At 44.3% G+C, this 13,519-nt stretch overlaps 1 protein-coding gene across 1 annotated transcript in view; it reads right to left on the bottom strand.

Annotated features, from left to right (window-relative positions):
* The window catches only part of LOC130275997 (G-protein coupled receptor 22-like), a 430,686-nt gene extending 418,368 nt beyond the window's left edge, over window positions 1-12,318 (bottom strand). The window contains exon 1 of the mRNA XM_056524776.1: window positions 12,186-12,318. The gene's annotated coding sequence lies outside the window, so the exon portion shown is untranslated. The remainder of the gene's footprint in view (window positions 1-12,185) is intronic.
* Between the last annotated feature and the right edge of the window lie 1,201 nt (window positions 12,319-13,519).

The following is a 13,519-nucleotide window of genomic DNA, read 5'->3' as shown; positions in this document are numbered from 1 at the left end:
GCGATAGGCCGGAGAGTCATCTCAGCATACTTGCCCTCAGCCTGGCGTCACGAACTATAGGGTTAACATTAACCCCTGATATACAAAAGCAAATCCCTGACTGTACTACCCCTACACCTGAGGCCTACCACACAGGAAATCATGGGTTTGGTGAGTATGAGATCCATAGTTATGTATACCTTTGGCACAGCAGAGGATTTTCTGGTTCTTTGGTGGGTCAACCAACCCTGAGTATGCAAGAGGAGCTTAAAAGAGTGGCTTCATCGAGAAGAAAAGCCATAACTCAACTAGCAAGATGTGTTCTATGTCATTCTACATCAGTGGTCTAAAACTGTGGCCCTCAAGATGTTTCAAAACTTCAACTCCCAGCATGCTGGTACAGCCAACGGCTGTCTGGGCATGCTGGGAGTTGAAGTTTTGCAACATTTGGAGGGCCACAGTTAAGGACCACTGATCTACATACTAATTCCCCTGGATTTCTGATACCAAACCCCTCTGGCAACCAGGGGCGGATCCAGAGTCTAGTCTCGGGAGGGGCACTATTAGAGTACTTTGTGTTGGCAGACAGAAAATAAGATGTTGCTTACGGAACTTACAATATTATTAAATGTATCATACAGTCCTAACCTTGTTTAAAACTCTTAGGCCATGTTCACATGTCAGAATAATAATCAAGAAGTTTTTACCATTTAAAACTACAGCTCCCAGTATGACCTAAGCAGTGGTAAGGAGATGCTGGGAGTTGTTGTTTCACCCATCATAACTGCAGAACGTCTTCAGTGACTCCAGCTTTGATGGGACATAGTGAGGAGAATACACAATGATATCAGGGACTACAGGTGACATCTTCTCTATAGTGAGGAGAATCCACAATGATATCAATGACTACAGGTGATGTCTTCTCTATAGTGAGGAGAATACACAATGATATCAGGGACTACCGGTGACGTCTTCTCTATAGTGAGGAGAATACACAATGATATTAGTGACTACAGGTGACGTCTTCTCTATAGTGAGGAGAATACACAATGATATCAGTGATAACAGGTGACGTCTTCTCTATAGTGAGGAGAATACACAATGATATCAGTGATAACAGGTGACGTCTTCTCTATAGTGAGGAGAATACACAATGATATCAGTGACTACAGGTGACGTCTTCTCTATAGTGAGGATAATACACAATGATAATATATGATTACAGGTGATGTCTTCTCTATAGTGAGGAGAATACACAATGATATCAGTTACTACAGGTGATGTCTTCTCTATAGTCTTTCATTATCTAATTTAGATGGTACATACTGCCAGGATTAGTTACAGCTAAATTTTCTCTCTGCAGAACTTAATGCCCAGAAGGTTCCTCACTATGTCAGCAGATTCTGATCCTTATTGAAAACAATAATTATTATAATACTGCCAAACACTGTATCCTTTGAATATAATACTGGCACACAGCCTCTGAATATAATTCTGACACACTGTACCCCCTGAATATACAACACACTGTACCCTCTGAATATAATACCGCCACACACTGTACCCTCTGAATATAATACTACCACACACTGTGCCCTCTAAATTTAATACTACCACACACTGCACTCTCTGAATATAACTTGCTGTGCAGTGCACCCTCTGAATAAAATACCCAAATGTATTGTGGCCCATAAAAAACGTACCACCCCAGAAATTCCTCATAATATACACTATACTTCTGAAATGCAAAACACTCTGTGCCTTCACATATAGTAATAATGCCCCATCTTGTGCCCCTACATATAATAATGATGCCCTCTGTCCTGTGCCCCTAACATATATTGCCCCCTGTGCTGTGCCCTTTACATATAATGCCCACGTTCTTTGCCCCTCATATATAATGCCCCCATCCTGTGCCCCTCATATAAAATGCCCCCATCATGCACCCCTCACATATAATGCTCCCTGTGCTGGTCCCCTCACATATAATGCCCCCTGTCCTGTCCCTTCAGGGGGCATTATATGTGAGGGGCACAGCACAGGGGCATTATATGTTTGGGGCACTATATGTTTTAGGCACATGACAGGAGCATTATATGTGAGGGGCACAGCACAGGGGGCATTATATATGAGGGGCGCATGATGGGGGCATTATATATGAGGGGCGCATGATGGGGGCATTATAGATGAGGGGCGCATGATGGGGGCATTATATGTGAGGGGCACAGCACATGGGGTATTATATGTGTGGGGCACAGCACAGGGGCATTATATGTGAGGGGCACAGCACAGGGGGCATTATATGTGAGGGGCAAAGCACAGGGGGCATTATATGTGTGGGGCACAGCACAGGGGGCATTATATCATATAATGCCCCTGTGCTGTGCCCCACACATATGCCCCCTGTGCTGTGACCCTCACATATATTGCCCCCTGTGCTGTGCCCCACACACATAATTTATGTGTGGGGCACAGCACAGGGGGCATTATATGTGAGGGGCACAGCACAGGGTCCCCCCCCCATCATGTGCTCTTCACATATAATGCCCCCTATGCTTTGCCCTGCAGCTCCTCACATTAAATTTTCCCTTTTCTCTGCCCCCAAGTTTTTAAATCCCCCTCCCCCTCCTCCTGTACGATATAGTGTCCCTAACAGTGGCGCATATCCTGTTTGCCTAATCCCCTGGACCCTGAGCATACCCTTACTTACAGTATGCAGGCCGCCGGGACGGGATCTCCCGGCGCCGGCACGATGATGTGACGTCATCGCGCCGGCCTGCAGTGGATCGCATCCCAGCAGGTCACACGCTGTGTACTCATAGTGTGTGTGAAAGCCAAGGTTAGTGAATGGTGGAGCGGGAGCTTACAGCTTCAGCTCCACCATGCTAGGGGGCGGGGGGCAGCAATCTCGGGGGGGGGGGGGGGGCAATTGTCCCGTCCCCCCCCCCCCACCCCCCGGATCTGCCACTGCTGGCAACTTGGTCTTCTTTGACATTTCACTCACTGTCTTAACTCTGTTTGCATGAACCCTCACATAACTATAACATGGAAAGAAAAAGAAGTATAGCAAGTAAGGGGGAACCAGACAAATCCACCTTCTGTGTCCTCCAGGAGTCCTGGCACCATTTCTATGGGAATATTGTTCCTCCATTTCTGTAAACCTACTAATCCAGTTTGTGCTAAAATCCCTGTCTCTAGGTGAAGAAATGAGCTGTAGAAAGTCATGCCTGTGCCTCTGTCCTTATCTCTCCACTTGTGGTTCCCAGTCTGTATGCCTGACACAAAGTATTTGCATATCTGTTCTCCCTAATTACTGTAGTCTAATCCGCAGTGGGCCGGTGCCTGGAGGTATGCAGCATCTCTGTGACGCTTATCAGCGGCCACAGTTAATAGACCTCAGTGTGTACATCAGAAGATTCCATACAATTTAGAGGGTTTGGAGTGTTTTGTGAAGATGCTGAACACTGCACGCAGGATACAGCTGCTTCATCCTCAACCCTCATCATTGTGCTCTTTACCCCAGATATGAGTTTATCCTCCGCTTATAGGGACCTTAAATCTGTCAGTGACTTCCTGTTGTGCTGCAGCTGCTGCTGAACCCCGCCTGGTGAGATATAGTAAGGTCCGGACAGGTCAGAATCCTCTGCAATGTACTGATGGCTTTTAGGAAGTATGTTTTGTTATGCAGTATTTTTGCATGTCCCCAGGGATGGTACTTTTTTATGTGCCCATTGACGCTCTTTGCTGACTGTTGTAATTTTGGTGAAGAGAAAAAAAGTATACCGTGCCAACTTTATTACTGCCTGTTATGTACAAGAATATTAGCACTATAATAGTTCATGCATGTATAGGAATATAAGATCTATAATGCTTACCTTTACATACAAAAATATACTATTATACTGCCCCCTGTGAACCACAATATACCTACTGCAATACTGCTGTCTATACTTAGAAGTCAGTCCAGGACACTGCAAGTTCAGTCCTATATGTTTGTGCAGAAGAGAAGAGAAATTTTTGAATGTGGGGGTAAGGATATCATAGCTTCATACTAGGACATAAATGAGCTTCCTTTCAGGTCTAGTGCAGTGTGGCATCCACATCACAAGCCTACAAATCTGCACCCCACCATTGGAAATTGCATTACTAGTGCAACAAGCAATGCAATTATTGCTTCTGACCCTTTCAGTGAGAAAGTAGAGGTTTTCTTGCTTCTAAGCTACACTGTAGGACATGCAGACCTAAACCTCTTGCCTGTAAATTCGGCCATAAGGAAGACTACCAAACTGTGAATCAGGCTGTTGTCTACCTGTACCAGTGAGAAAATAAAAGAACTGGTGAACAGGGCTACAGTAGAATATTTTTCCTCCATCTTGGAGGCATTTCCACTGATCTCCAGTAAAGTAAACTGTGAGTATATAGGTTAAATGTAAATGTTTTCAAAAGCATGCTATCTGTAATAATGTAATTATACTATAATCACTTTTAGGTGTCTGTATAACTGTATTACCATTATACAGGGTGGGCCATTTATATGGATACACCTTAATAAAATGGGAATGGTTGGTGATATTAACTTCCTGTTTGTGGCACATTAGTATATGTGAGGGGGGCAAACTTTTCAAGATGGGTGGTGACCATGGTGGCCATTTTGAAGTCGGACATTTTGAATCCAACTTTAGTTTTTTCAATAGGAAGAAGGGTCATGTGACACATCAAACTTATTTGGAATTTCACAAGAAAAACAATGACAATGATGTGCTTGGTTTTAACATAACTTTCTTCTTTCATGAGTTATTTACAAGTTTCTGACCACTTATAAAATGTGTTCAATGTGCTGCCCATTGTGTTGGATTGTCAATGCAACCCTCTTCTCCCACTCTTCACACACTGATAGCAACACCGCAGGAGAAATGCTAGCACAGGCTTCCAGTATCCGTAGTTTCAGGTGCTGCAGAATGGACAAAACAAAAATTGGAACAGGACCCTCAGTTTACGCAGAAGATTTTGTTCAGTGATGAGGCAAACTTTTATGTGAATGGTGAAGTTAACAAACAAAACCACCGCTTTTGGTCTGACACTAACCCACATTGGATAGATCCCTCCAAGACTGTTGGAATACAAAAACTGATGGTGTGGTGTGGTATATGGGGTACAAAGATAGTGGGGCCATTCTTCATCAATGGAAACCTCAAGGCCACTGGATATGTGAAATTGCTACATGATGATGTGTTTCCCTCTTTATGCACTGAAGCTGGCACGTTCCCTGAGTTTTTCCAGCAGGATGGTGCACCACCACCACCGAGCATTCCTAGAACAGTTTCCTGGAAAGGGGATTGGTCGTCGTGGGTCAGTTGAATGGCCCCCAAGGTCTCCCGATCTGACCCCCTTAGAATTTTATCTTTGGGGCCATCTGAAGGCAATTGTCTATGCTGTGAAGATACGAGATGTGCAGCACCTGAAACTACAGATACTGGAAGCCTGTGCTAGCATTTTTCCTGCAGTGTTGCTATCAGTGTATGAAGAGTGGGAGAAGAGGGTTGCATTGACAATCCAACACAATGGGCAGCACATTGAACACATTTCATAAGTGGTCAGAAACTTGTAAATAACTCATGAAAGAATAAAGTTACGTTAAAACCAAGCACATCATTGTTTTTCTTGTGAAATTCCCAATAAGTTTGCTGTGTCACATGACCCTCTTCCTATTGAAAAAACTAAAGTTGGATTCAAATTGGCCGACTTCAAAATGAAAATTGAAAAATCCCAAAATTTGATGAAAAATTTGAAAATTTAGCATTTTTCTAACTTTGAAGCTCTCTGCTTGTAAGGAAAATGGATATTCCCAAAAAAAAATTTTTATTCACATATACAATATGTCTACATTATGTTTGCATCATAAAATTTACATGTTTTTACTTTTGGAAGACACCAGAGGGCTTCAAAGTTCAGCAGCAATTTTCCAATTTTTCACAAAATTTCCAAACTCACAATTTTTCAGGGACCAGTTCAGGTTTGAAGTGGATTTGAAGGGTCTTCATATTAGAAATACCCCACAAATGACCCCATTATAAAAACTGCACCCCCCAAAGTATTCAAAATGACATTCAGTCAGCGTTTTAACCCTTTAGGTGTTTCACAGGAATAGCAGCAAAGTGAAGGAGAAAATTCACAATCTTCATTTTTTACACTCGCATGTTCTTGAAGACCCAATTTTTGAATTTTTACAAGGGGAAAAAGGAGAAAATGTATAATTCAATTTGTAGCCCAATTTCTCTCGAGTAAGCACATACCTCATATGTCTATGTAAAGTGTTCGGCGGGTGCAGTAGAGGGCTCAGAAGCGAAGGAGCGACAAGGGGATTTTGGAGAGTACGTTTTTTTAAATGGTTTTTGGGGGGCATGTTGCATTTAGGAAGCCCCTATGGTGCCAGAACAGCAAAAATCCCCCACATGGCATACCATTTTGGAAACTAGACCCCTTGAGGTACGTAACAAGGAATAAAGTGAGCCTTAATACCCCACAGGGGTTTCACAACTTTTGCATATGTAAAAAAATAAAAATAAAATTTCACTAAAATGTGTGTTTCCCCCCAAATTTCACATTTTTGCAAGGGTTAATAGCAGAAAATACCCCCCAAAATTTGTAACCCCATCTCTTCTGAGTATGAAGGTACCCCATAAGTTGACCTGAGGTGTACTATGGGTGAACTACAATGCTCAGAAGAGAAGGAGTCATATTTGGCTTTTTGAGAGCAAATTTTGCTCGGGGGCATGTCGCATTTAGGAAGCCCCTATGGTGCCAGGACAGCAAAAAAAAAACACATGGCATACCATTTTGGAAACTAGACCCCTTGAGGAACGTTACAAGGAATTAAGTGAGCCTTAATACCCCATAGGGGTTTCACGACTTTTGCATACGTAAAAAATAAAAATAAAAAATCACTAAAAGGTGTGTTTCCCCCCCAAATTTCACAATTTTTGCAAGGGTTAAAAGCAGAAAATACCCCCCAAAATTTGTAACCCCATCTCTTCTGAGTATGGAGGTACCCCATAAGTTGACCTGAAGTGCACTACGGGCGAACTACAATGCTCAGAAGGGAAGCAGTCATGTTTGGCTTTTTGAGAGCAAATTTTGCTCGGGGGGCATGTCGCATTTAGGAAGCCCCTATGGTGCCAGAACAGCAAAATAACCCCCACATGGCATACTATTTTGGAAACTAGACCCCTTGAGGAATGTAACAAGGTGTAAATTGAGCATTTACCCCCCACTGGTGTCTGTCATATCTTTGGAACAGTGGGCTGTACAACATTTTTAATTTGCACAGTCCACTGTTCCAAAGATCTGTCAGACACCTGTGGGGTGTAAATTCTCACTGCACCCCTCATTACATTCCGTGAGGGGTGTAGTTTCCGAAATGGGGTCACATGTGTTTTTTTTTTTTTTTTTTTTGCGTTTGTCAAAACCGCTGTAACAATCAGCCACCCCTGTGCAAATCACCTCAAATGTACATGGCGCACTCTCCCTTCTGGGCCTTGTTGTGCGCCCCCAGAGCACTTTGCGCCCACATGTGGGGTATCTCCGTACTCGGGAGAAATTGCGTTACAAATTTTGGGGGGCTTTTTTCCCCTTTACCTCTTGTCAAAATGAAAAGTATAGGGCAACACCAGCATGTTAGTGTAAAAAGTTTATTTTTTACACTAACATGCTGGTGTAGACCCCAACTTCACCTTTTCATAAGGGGTGAAAGGAGAAAAAGCCCCCCAAAATTTGTTAGGCAATTTCTCCCGAGTATGGCGATACCCCATATGTGACCCTATACTGTTGCCTTGAAATACGACAGGGCTCCGAATTGAGAGCGCCATGTGCATTTGAGGCCTAAATTAGGGATTTGCATAGGAGTGGACATAGGGGTATTCTACGCCAGTGATTCCCAAACAGGGCGCCTCCAGCTGTTGCAAAACTCCCAGCATGCCTGGACAGTCAACGGCTGTCCGGCAATACTGGGAGTTGTTGTTTTGCAACAGCTGGAGGCTCCATTTTGGAAAGAGTGGCGTACCAGACGTTTTTCATTTTTATTGGGGAGGGAGGGGGGCTGTGTAGGGGTATGTGTATATGTAGTGTTTTTTACTTTTTATTTTATTTTGTGTTAGTGTAGTGTAGTGTTTTTAGGGTACAGTCACACGGGCGGGTGTTACTGCGAGTTTCCTGCTGCGAGTTTGAGCTGCCGCGCAAAATTTGCTGCATTGCAAACTTGCAGCCCGATACTCACTGTAAGCCCCTGCCCATGTGAATGTACCCTGTACATTCACAGGGGGGGGACCTCCAGCTGTTGCAAAACTACAACTCCCAGCATGCACAGTCTTAGTGCATGCTGGTAGTTATAGTTTTGCAACAGCTGGAGGCACACGGGTTGGGAAACACTGAGTTAGGAAACAATGTTTCCCAACCAGTGTGCCTCCAGCTGTTGCAAAACCACAACTCCCAAACATTCTCAGGCATGCTGGGAGTAGTAGTTCGGCAACATCTTTAGAGCCAGATGTTGCCGAACTACAACTCCCAGCATGTTTGGAGTAGTATTTTTGCAACATCTGGAGGACTACAGTTTGCAGACCACTAATACAGTGGTTCCCAATCTGTGCCCTTCCAGATGTTGCAAAACTACAACTCCCAGTATGCCAAAACTGTCCAGGCATGCTGGGAGTTGTAGTTCTGAAACATCTGAAGGGCCAGATGTTACAGAACTACAACTCCCAGCATGCCTGGACAGTAAGGGCATGCTGAGGATGTGTAGTTTTGCAACATCTGGAAGGGCATAGTGGTCCAAAAACTGTGGACCTCCAGAAGTTGCAAAACTGCAACTCCCAGCATGCCCAGACGCCAAGGGCTGTCTGGGCATGCTGGGAGTTGTAGTTTACAGGGTCCCAATACAGCAATGCATGTCGCTTTACGGCGACGTGCATTGCTGTAAAGGGCCCGACCGCGGCTGAAGATCTACTCACTTGTCGCCGCCGCCGCCGTCTTCATCGTCTGGATCCGGGTCTTCAGGGACGAGGTAAGTACCGGGGCCGGTCCCCAGCACTCCCCCGTCCCCCGCCGCGTCCTCCGGTCTTCCTCCCGTCCTCTCCGGACTTCAAGGGGCCGGGCAGGACGGGAGGAAGTAACCGCCCCCCCTCCTGCGATTGGTCGGTTAACTAACCGACGGATCGCAGGGGATCGGAGGAGGTGGCAGGCTTGCCACCTCGCTCCTATTCTTTAGCATGGTCCTGGCTGTCTGTGACAGCTGGGATCATGCGAAATTACCGGGTGTTCGGGTCCCAGAGACCCGATCAGCCCGGTATCGCCGCAGATCGCCCCCCTCGGCGTTTGCCCTGGATGCCTGCTGAAGCATTTCAGCAGGCATCCGCTTCCGATCGCTGCCCGGCGAGCAGCAGAGACCGGAAAACGCCAGGACGTACGGGGACGTCCTGGGTCCTTAAAGCCCAGGGGTTAAGAGGTCCTTAAGAGGTTAAGCGATAAATGGCCCGTCCTGTATAATCACTTTTAGGTGTCTGTAAAACTGTATTACCATTATATAATCAATGTATTGGGGATAATACTAGTATTTTTATAGGATGCCCTCAGTTGTATGGTGGATAAATTGTATGAATGCTGCTTAAAGCGTACCCATCAGATCCAACCAAAATAAAAAGATATTACTCAGTACCTAATCCTGACCATGTATATCTAATTTTTATGTGTCTAGCACCTTTAGTTATTTTTTTATAACACTTGTAATTTAGCTCACTAGTCTGAATTCCTCTCAAAGGGAGGGGGTGTGGCCTCACTGTGCAGGTCTCCGCCCCCTCCCTCAGTATGCTGTCTGCTCACATCTCCCCTAGCATTAGCAAAACTACAACTCCCAGCTTGTCCTCACTGACAGTGAGAGGATTTTTCCTCCAGCTGTGAGCCCTGCACTCACAGCTGTCAATCAAGGAAGTGTGTCCATGACATAGGTGATGACGCATGGACACAGCAGGACTAGTATGTGTCCAAGCAGGCAGGGGGGCAGTTGTTTGACTGGCTTTTTCAGAATGAGATACTGAAAATTTTCTAATGAAAGCAGTTGCAAAACCTATTGGTTTTGCATGCTTTACAACACAACAAATGTTTTTGTATCTGACTGTGCCCCTTTAAGGATGCACTTACAAATTAAAGAGATCTCATCTTTGCAGAGGCAGCTTTATGCCTTCAGCCTTTAGAAGTCTGAGGCATTTTTTCGGATCGCACAAGCATAGGATGACATCACTCCTCTTACACGTGTGTCCTGAATTTAGTTATACTCCAGACCTTTAGTGGCTGCAGGCATGAAGTGCGAAGAGCATCAGTGACTGTGGGGGAGCTGAGGTGAGTATGTTTTTTTTCCTTTTCTTCTGACAGGGTTTCTACAGGAAAAAGTACCTACTATGGGGTTACCTACAGGGGAAAAGTACCTACTGGAGGGGCTATCCACATGGTGTACCTACCTACTGGAACACTACCTAATGGGGACCTATCTACAGGTGGTAAACTACTTACTGGCAGCCTATCTAAAGGGAAAACTACTGGGGACCTATATATATGAGGGGAACTTACCAACTTGGAATCTATGTATGGGGGGAGGAGCTACCTACTGGGCCTATGTATATGGGGAGAAACTATTTACTATTCATTATTGCTCACCTGGGGGGACTATCTATGGGGGAAAACTACATACTGAGGTGAAACTAGCTGCACATGGGCTATCCTTATCAGAAAAAACTACCTACAGGGTAGCTTATTTCAAGGTAAACCTAAAAATGTAAAAATGTGATTTATCTATATGGGAAAACTATCTACTGGTGCATATCTACAGGGTCAAAAACCTATTGGGGCTATCTACAGGGAAAACTACCTACTGGGGAGGGGGGCTATCTTTAGGTGGAAACTACTGGGGGCCTATCTACAGACTGTAGCACTTTTATCACTGACACTGCCTTTAGATACTGTGGGGGAAGAATTTTAGCCACTCCCTTTCCCTGTATATAGTTGAATTCAATTTGTAACCAGGCTTATGTCCTATCAAGCGGCAGCATAAATTGGTGACAGAGACACTGGTCACGGAGCTGTATTACTTCTTTTTTGCAGCATTTGCAGAACATTAGTGTTTATCTACTGCAGAATAAGCCGAGCGGACAAGTCCTGCTAATGATGTACACACGCTCTGCGGTCCTGGATATTCATGAGCTGATGCTTCACCCCCCCCCCCTCCCACCACTGTTGGACAGCGTTCAGTCTATACACAGTTGTCACTCATCAGAGGAGATAGTGGCCGTGTTACCTGGCTTGGTCTAAAGAACAGTAGATAAACACTGATTTTATGAAAATTGCTGCATGAGAAGTCAGAAATACATCACTGGAATCAAGAGTGTCTGTCAGCATATGTGTCCCTTAGATAGGTCAGTATAAAACTGGTGACAGATTCCATTTAATTATGAATTAAAAGGCGATTCCAAAATATATCATTGAAAATATATAATTGAAATGTATATTTTGGAATTTTTCTACCTAATTTGGGGAAGACTTGGGGAAGACATCACAAGCATGTTGTAAAGGTGATGTTAGTGTAAACCGTGTACCGGGGTGGGTTCCCCAGCGAAGTCACGAACAAGGAAAACAACTTCACCACCAGCTTTTTTCAGAACCGAATTGTACTTAAACGTGTTAATGAACCCAAACATAAATTCTGGAAACATACAATAAACTTACATACCCCCAGCCTTAGGCTGAGACCCTTGTGCTGCACAACGTGGCACCCAATGAAGGAGATAGGAGTGTTAATTTACAACTAGTCTGCCACACCTTACCTGTTATTTCCCTAAAAACACAAGAATAACTGTATAGGTGTGTGGTTTGGGCTAGCCTGCACAACAGCTTACAATTTTACAAAGATCTACCTAATTCCCCCTCCCCTAACCGGAGTTGTAACATGTGCATGAGTATTCCTCCTGAGCAAAATGCCAGCCTGGCTCGAATATGTGGGAGTTTATCTGCTCTCCAATTGTGAAATGTCACTTGAAATTATGGAGTCCTTGCAATGAACAGTAGCAACACTTGTGGCCTGACACGAACAGAGACCCTAACTAACTATATACAAGCCTGGTCTAGTCGCCAACAAAGTAATGAAGTGCGTGCACGATCTTACTGACCCGGGTCTGCTCTGCATCTGCTGGTGACTCTGAACAGAACAAATGCCTCTCCAACAAACGTGCGGTACCACAGTCTTTGTTGTTTTGCTCCTCAGCTCTCATCCATGTTCCTGGAAGCAATCCTCGTTACTCTGAACAGGATCATGGTCTCGGACACAAGCAGCTTCACTTAGTTCTGGTCACTGAAGTATGCTCCCACCTGGATACAGTAGGATCCTCTCACAGTTTCTCAGTCTCAGCTCTCTCTATGATGGCTGCTCACCACCTTTTACTGTCTTTTTTTTACTGGTCACTCTCTCCTCTCATGAATATGGAAAACATGCAGTCTGTTAGCTGTGTTAGGAAACAGCGGCATCTTGTGGCCAAACAGCAGAATGTCAGTCCAGACATTTAGCTTAATTTAAACAGTGTTCAGACAATGAGAGTTTTCCCATCTCACATAATATGATCTAGATAATAGCTGGGGGCGCTATTGCATTAATGTGCATATATTACTAACAGTGGTGAAAAGTGGTACTGCAAGTGTCAAATTTAAATTACAATGGGAATTGAATGCGTTGTTCCCCAGAAATGTCAAAACCTCTCATTTTAATCAGTATGTCAGGCTTTACAATGTTATATCATATAAACTTGTCATTTTCCTATCCAAGAAGGCCTCCCCTTTAAAGGCAATGCAATATATTTATACCTCTGTGGATGAAGAAAGTTTGAGACTCAGGTTCATCAAGTGTCTCTGTACAAAATACACGTCCCCTGTGGAGCTGGGATATGGATTTTGTCAATAAGCTGTAACAAGTCAACATCTTGTCTCCACAGGAAATCATAGTAGGGGATGACTGGGATAGAAGGGATAGAAGAAAGCACGCTCACACAGCTGTCTCATTCACAGGGATGGAGTCTGTAAGACAGGTACATAGATATTTCCAGCTACAATTAATATACAAGTCTGCCTTTATATCCATCTCTGGGCTAAAAACAAATCCCCACAGAATCAAAATTAAGAAACAAAATATTACACTTTCTCCTATTATTTTTTCGGCTGTGCATTTTGGTCTGACCAGGGGCGGACTTTGGGAATTAGGGCCTACAGCGGGTTAGTCATGTGCAACACTAGTGCAAAAAGTCTTGATTAAATAATATTTTCTGTATACAACTCCAGTGTGGTAACAGCCATAGTTATAGACTATCGATGAACTCCTTGCGTAGTCTGATACTAACCTACAGACTGGGAGGCCAAATGTGAGAAATGTGTGTGGTGACCCACGGTGTATGGTGGGACCACGGGATGTAGCGGTGTAGGTGGAGGGGCAAGATGGTATTAACCGGGGCAAGGT

The sequence above is a fragment of the Hyla sarda genome, chromosome 6 (assembly GCF_029499605.1).
Source record: "Hyla sarda isolate aHylSar1 chromosome 6, aHylSar1.hap1, whole genome shotgun sequence".
In the NCBI taxonomy this organism is placed as follows: domain Eukaryota; kingdom Metazoa; phylum Chordata; class Amphibia; order Anura; family Hylidae; genus Hyla; species Hyla sarda.
Note: the sequence above shows the minus strand (reverse complement) of the source record. Positions and strands in the feature narration are given on the sequence as shown.